This window comes from Anopheles maculipalpis, chromosome 2RL (genome assembly GCF_943734695.1).
Source record: "Anopheles maculipalpis chromosome 2RL, idAnoMacuDA_375_x, whole genome shotgun sequence".
Taxonomy (NCBI): Eukaryota; Metazoa; Arthropoda; class Insecta; order Diptera; family Culicidae; genus Anopheles; species Anopheles maculipalpis.
The window spans coordinates 53,835,299-53,842,346 of NC_064871.1; positions in this window are offsets into that span (position 1 = coordinate 53,835,299).

The following is a 7,048-nucleotide window of genomic DNA, read 5'->3' on the forward strand; positions in this document are numbered from 1 at the left end:
ATGGAAGCTGGTGCGATTGATATGGAAAATGTATACTAGCCGGCTGGAGAGTTGAAAACTGTAAACAAACCTTTTTACATTAATGTATTATGAAATTACATAGTATCTGCGCACAAAAACCAAATGAAAATTGAATTCTTGTAGTCATAAATTAAAAAGCATTTGAGTATTTGACCAACAAACGACAAAAAATATAAAAAAAAAACCGGATCCCATAAACATGCTAATATTCTAATTTGAGGTTTGAACCAGCGCGTATATACCAATGCGTTCAAAAATCGTTCATTCGTGCTACGGTTCGAAAGAACCGTTTAGGTACAGCAAATATTTTATTTTCGTTTAGAAAGCGTAGTGCGTACAGTTTTACCAAACGTATATGTATATGTTTTTGTGAATATTATGTATTGCAAGTACTATGAAAATAACAACGTGTGTTAATTTTTGGTGCATGCAATTATAAAATATTAACATAAAAGGGCTTGTTTATTATTTTTAAACTCTCCTACCGGCTAGTATACATTTTTCGCATCAATCGCACCGGCTTTCGTAACTATTTTGGAGGATTTTGTGTTTATTTTTGCTGATTCACTATACTATTATGGGTTTTATATCAGTGATCGAGGATTTCATAAGCGCTTGCGATATTCGCTAAAGTTGACCCGCCGCACGCTATCATTCGCAGTTCCCTGTAAAAGCTTCATGAGTTTTAAATAAACATTGATACAAAGTTATCGAATTTCGCTCTTCGCTTTTGCTAATTTTTGTAGCCACAAAACCTACCGATCTATCTCCAACAAGCAATACGGCCTGGCCGTCCCTGATGAATAAAAAAAAAAAAAAAAAAAATCTCCAACAAACAAATTGTACGAAATTTGTTATGAAAAATTGTACAGGAATATTTCAATACTTTGGTTAATATTTATATAAAAGCGTGGAAAATTGTTTTTGTAAATATATTCATTTGTGTGTTGGAATAATTATTGTTTTAGGTTTATAAAATCATACTTATTAAGTTTACCTAAAATCAGTCTAAAACGAATTATTCCGTTGAATAAATTTTAACAGTAAATGGAGTCAATTTTTGACAAAACCCTCAAAAAAGCATTTGTGTTTACGGCAACGAGCCATCATACTTATTAAAAACTAAAAATCATTTGTGTTTACTATGTCATTCCTGGAGTCTACGCTTGATCCGTATTATGCATGCCGAAATAATAAAAACAGTAGATTCGTCGACGTCAGCTGGTTGCTACATGCAGTTTATATAACATGTGTCAAAATTCTTCGAATGGAAACAGTGGTTTGCCAGCTCTATTATATGCTCTCAATTTTATTTAACTTTCATTTTACCTACAACTTGATTTTTTAGTCTTTATCGTTATTTAAGATTACACTGGCTTTGAAAAGAAATTTTTTATTTTCTCTGTACAATTTTCAATAGAGATCGAAAAATTGTTACTGAATATCCTCCCAATGGAACACAAAGATGAATACACGCCAAATGTTGTCAAGCGACAGAAACTACAAAATTAAACAACAATCAGCTTTTTCCTTATCCAGCCTTTCCACCAGTTGCTCCACATCGAACCTAAATTGTTTATTAATTTCATTAGCTTATGTTCACTATCCATCATATTCCCATGTGTGCGTGCGTCTGCTTTTTACATTCAATACACAAGATAAACCAGACAGTAGTTAAACACCGTTAATCCCCCATGGTCACCAACGCTGCCAGATGATCAATTCCAATCACGATTTTAACTATCTCTCTCTACCCATGCACAATCAACACTATCCCCGAGCCATCCTGTTCCTTGGACACGTTGACTAGCTTCAGATGGAAGAACTTTCCTTTCCTACTGACCATTACACTCGCCTTGCAAGAGTCCTCATGCCTTAAATGGAAGGAATCGCCATTTAATCCTATTTAGCGCACTTTCCACTTTGACTGTATTGGCTTTCCATGGTTGGATTTTAGTTTCTTTCGCGCTTCAACCACTCCACTCACAATTCTCATCCGGCGGACGGGTAGTTGAGCACACACACACACACACAAAAGGATACATAAGAAAATCGGATCGCGTACCAAGCGTTGACGGTAAATCGCATTCGGGAAACCATATTTTATAGTTAGGACCATTATTTCTTCGTTTGATAAATCTTAATCCTTTCTGCACACTGTAAACCTCATTCTCTTCAGTTTCGCACACCGATACACTCTCAGATACACACACACAGATGCACAGCTGTGTACTAAAGGAAAAGGTGATCATCGGTAGCGTGCTAACATCAACACAATTGTTCCCCCAGTCGCACACTGGGTTGGTAAAGCATGCTTTCGAGCGTGCATGTCCATCGACACCGGCAGAGTGTGCCGAACGGAGTGATATTCTTGGCTAATCCCGTACGAGTCGACAATTCTAGCCATCCAGAAACGCTTGACGCTCATCCTCACGCTTCGGTAGCATGCTGGAGAATGTACTAGACGGCAAACGAATCGGCGGAAGCATCATCATCATGGCATGGTACAAGGATTGTAGTTCGCCATGCCGTGCCGGGCTGTCCGTCGTGGTCGATGCTAAGCTTTTCCGAATATATGACGGATTTAACGGAAATCGGTAACAAGTGTTCCTTATTTTATCGCCCCGATGAACGTTCGCGAGTGGTTGTTCAAAAGCAGATGCAACACTTGCCGTATGCATTCTCATATTCACATGACAATCTGACAATCACCTCATATTCACTCACGGATGCAGCCGCTAGTGGCGGATATTTTTAAAACGTGTTTTTTTTTATTTCCTTCCCTTAAGACACTTATCTTTTGTACCACCACGGATAGTAAGCGGATAAGCTTAAATTTATAGCAAGAAGTCTAAAACATCGTGTTTATTATGCCGTGTTCACGTGTTTATTGCTTTAAGCACTTGGTTTTTATTTGGAGAATTATTTAGGACACTTTGAGTAGTAAATCACAAATAGAGTATGAAAAAAAACTTCAAACAAGGGTTCTGGAATATTTATTTGCAAGGCACACATCAATAATATAACGTCTGTCACTTAATAACACAAACTAAAAGAATTTACCACTTGGCAAATATTTCTAGCCACGTACCTTGAACTTCATTCTACACGAACTTCGTCCACTCAATCGATTAAAGAATTGATTTTCACTTTTTTCACAAAACTAACCGAACTTTTTCGAAACCACAAACCGAACAATTACAATCAAACTTTTCTGAAGAATTACAAAACTCCCAACACAATCTATAAAACCGTTCACTCTTGCCAGTCAAAACAAAACCATAAATCAATTTGCTATGCTACCGAGCAAAATCAAACATAAAACTACAAAATGCTGCTCCGTAAACCACCAACATCCAACTGAAAGTGAATTTATCGAACAATTCCGTTTTATATGGATGTAATATTTTTAATTAGTGTCAGCCAACACCAGTGTCTTGGGTGGGAAAATCTCTTTCAGTTTCCCACCACGTTCATACGCCGTTATCGGATGCGCTCGGAATGAGCGAAGCATCAACACCACGATGTACTATCCCTTCCGCTGTTAGATAGTTGGGATCGGCCGGTAGTTGTGTTTTCCCTTCTCCTTCTCTCTCTATCTCTCTCTCTCTCTCTCTCTTTCTCTCTAGTCTAACAATTTTCCCTTGCATCGCACTTCGAATTCACTTGCACTTTTTGCCGAACGATCGTAACGGCCTTGGCTTGATCTCGTCTTCTCTAATCGTAGGAGCAATGCCTCCGCCCAAGTGCAGCCAACGCATGCCGGCACTGCTTAACTCTTACAGGCACTTACTCTGAACTGACTGGCACGTCAGTGCAATCGGTGCTGTCGGCATCCAGTAGCAACTTAGCCTTGCGGTCAGTACTCGATTCATTGCAAATTAAAATTAAGCTTTATTAGCCCCAACTAACACACCCGGGTGCATGTGGCGCGATGGCATCGAGATGAAAACACGCGGAAAACCATACCTTACGTCTGAATGGGTTATTTGGCAGCAGATCTATTCGTGTGCCGGTATCACATGTAACGGTGTCCAATCGAACCCGGGGGAATCGACACTGCAGCTTGTACTGTGCCGTGCAACATAATTGGGCTCAAGGTAGCTGATCAGAAATGGTAAGAAAGAGGTGAAGCATAATTACTGTATGCATCAGCATGCACAGAGAGCGGATGGACAAAAGCAAATAAAATTACCTACCTTGTGGAATGTTCAACTGCTACTCGAATTATGCAAACGAAAATCTTACTCCGTGATTGTCATTGGGTAAATTTTTAAATTTAAAATTTGCAGAAATCCGAGCTCACTTTTTATTCTGATTCACAAGTTGGAAAAATTATAGTCAAATTCATTCAATCATCTCAAGCATACACTTAAAGAGAAAGTCTTATTTTTTTGCCGGAATGTACTTCAAGTCAATCAAGTAAGTATCGTCTCACTTTATACCTGCGATATCAACGGTGACAAACTGGTCGCCTTTAGTATTCTTCCCGCCGTTTACTTCGTTAGTGAGCGTATTTGTGCGTGTTCGTGAATGTGTACTTTTGTCGAGATGTTTACCGCATCTGCAGAAGCATCGTTAGCGCCGGATGCAGTAGTGGTTGTGGGCATAATTATTTCCGCTTGTTGCATGCACTGTTTTAATTGTAATTATTTATTGCATAATTATCAGTGACAACGGTCGGTGTAGATAGGACTATCCTCAGGTATCGGCATTTGATTTTTTCCAATGCATTCAGCGAGATGAAATAAAATCATTTAACACCCATACAATCAACATCGTATCTGGTTAAACCTTTGAATGCTTTCAATTTGCATCCCGTTTGCCTGTGTGTCCTGATGCTAATTGTTAGCTTGTTATTGGAGCAAACAAAAATGCACGTGACTAAGCTGTACCCGTCCCATACTGCGGCCTTGATTTGTGTTGGGAATACTTTATCACAACAACACAACAATATGGGTAGGATCAAGCATTATTTAAACAATTTCAATCGACTTAAAACAACATAAATTAGATTGCATTTGCTTGTCCAATTATGTAATTAATAGCATTGGAGGGCTTACGCTTTTATTTACTTTTTTTGTTTTCGTTCTTCTGCACAACACACTCGATAACTCATAACCAGTAACGCATTTATCCTTGCAGAATTTCCATATAATTAAATGGGCATGAATATTGAAAATGTTCATATAAAGATATCTCACTCAAAGCTTAGTATCAGTAGCCTGTTGATTATTAATAATATATTCGTCCTGCACTACACGCAATGATAAATGTCTCTTTTCGCACAATGCAGCACACACTTCTCATTAACTGCGTACTCTCAAACCATTGCTAAACTGCGCCAGCCCTGCAACCAAACAGCAACGATTCGCGGTCGCTGCATAAAGCTCCAAGCGAAATGGACTGCATATACAACCACACACTGTTTGAGGGCGAGATAGTATCCCATTAATCGGTTCCTATTCATTCTGGGTGCATAAATTACCGACCAATAAAGTAGGACCCCCAGCAAAACCTGGAATGCCACTTCCCGAAATGAATGGAGTAACTATTTTCCATACCGAGCACGACCGAGCTTTTCCAAACATCGAACATCGCCAAAGGTGTTGCAACTGGGAGATGCAACGGTGCAACGAATTCACCAGGCTCGAACGAAACCACAATCAACCGGGGGGCTGTGCTTGGGGATCCTTGTGCGAGGACCCTGGAAAACAGAAGGGCCCGTTCGTCGGCAGCACAAGACAATAGGAGCGTAGGCACCGTTTACACAGTCATTAGTGTTGCTACAAAGCTGCAAACTGTGCAAGCAACAGTGACCAAAAACGCATCGAATTTACGATCCCTTCCCACATTCGCCATCACACACTCACACACACAGAGCCCCATCTTTTCGTCGGAGCGTGTCGTACGGGCGCCATCAGGCGTGCAGGGAGAATGTGCATTTAATTAATTCCAACAGCGGATCCACCATGCCAACGTACGTAGATGGCTACATGACGTTCACGACACACGACACGACAGCAGACAGTGGCTCACCAGATTGGCGTCAACGACCGACGGGATAAGTTTACGGTGACTCGGTGGAAGGAGGGAGGAAAATCGGTTTTCCCTACCCTAACGCATGGACAGTTAACATGCTTTGGTCGAACTGATTCGAACGCTCAAAACGTTGGTGAAGTCGATTGCAGTACGGAACCAAGCGCTCTGCCCAGCCTATCTCGCAGTCGGACATGCAAAGACAAACGATTGGTGTAAGCATTAAGCGTGCAATGTTTTCCCACAACACATGTCACGCGTTCTACAATCTCAACCGTGATGTTATGGAACTATAACTATATCGTTGTACCGAATGTTTGTGAGCGTATGATTTGACGCACCATCAAGGGGTACAGGGTAAGCCTATAGTACCCCGTGCCGAACAGTCAGATTGCATTAACGTTTCACAGCTTGCATGGCATGGCAATTGTTTTACATCGAACAAGGAATTATAGATTATAAATTAAGATCATGCAATGGGAATACCATTTTTAAAGAAAAGGTTGTAATGCTATTTCAAATCCTTACATCAAATTATTTTATTACAAATTAAGGAACACGTTCAAAAAGTTATAGACTTTTTGAACGTGAAAAAGAGCTTTTTTAGAAAAGACTTTTTGACTGCCTATCGGTCATTCTGACTGTGATAGAGCCAGACTGGAAAGCAGTAAATTAGATGAAATGCAAGGCGACGATTTCGAAATAGTAGAGTATGTTAGTACGATCAGCGGCTGCTGATCGTCGGCTGCTCCCTGCTGGCAGCCACTATACGCAGACGATGCTAACCGATTCCTACCGATCCCCAACAGGTCAAACCAACTCAAGCCACTCTGAGCACGTTCCAGTCCTGGTGCTCTAAGAATAGTCTCGAATTGTGCGTCGAGAAGTGTGTCGTCGTTACGTTTGCGAGAAAGCGGTGCCCTTTACGATTATGCGTTTGAAGGTGCTATCATTGAGCACAAAAGCTGTGTCAGGGACTTGGGAGTGC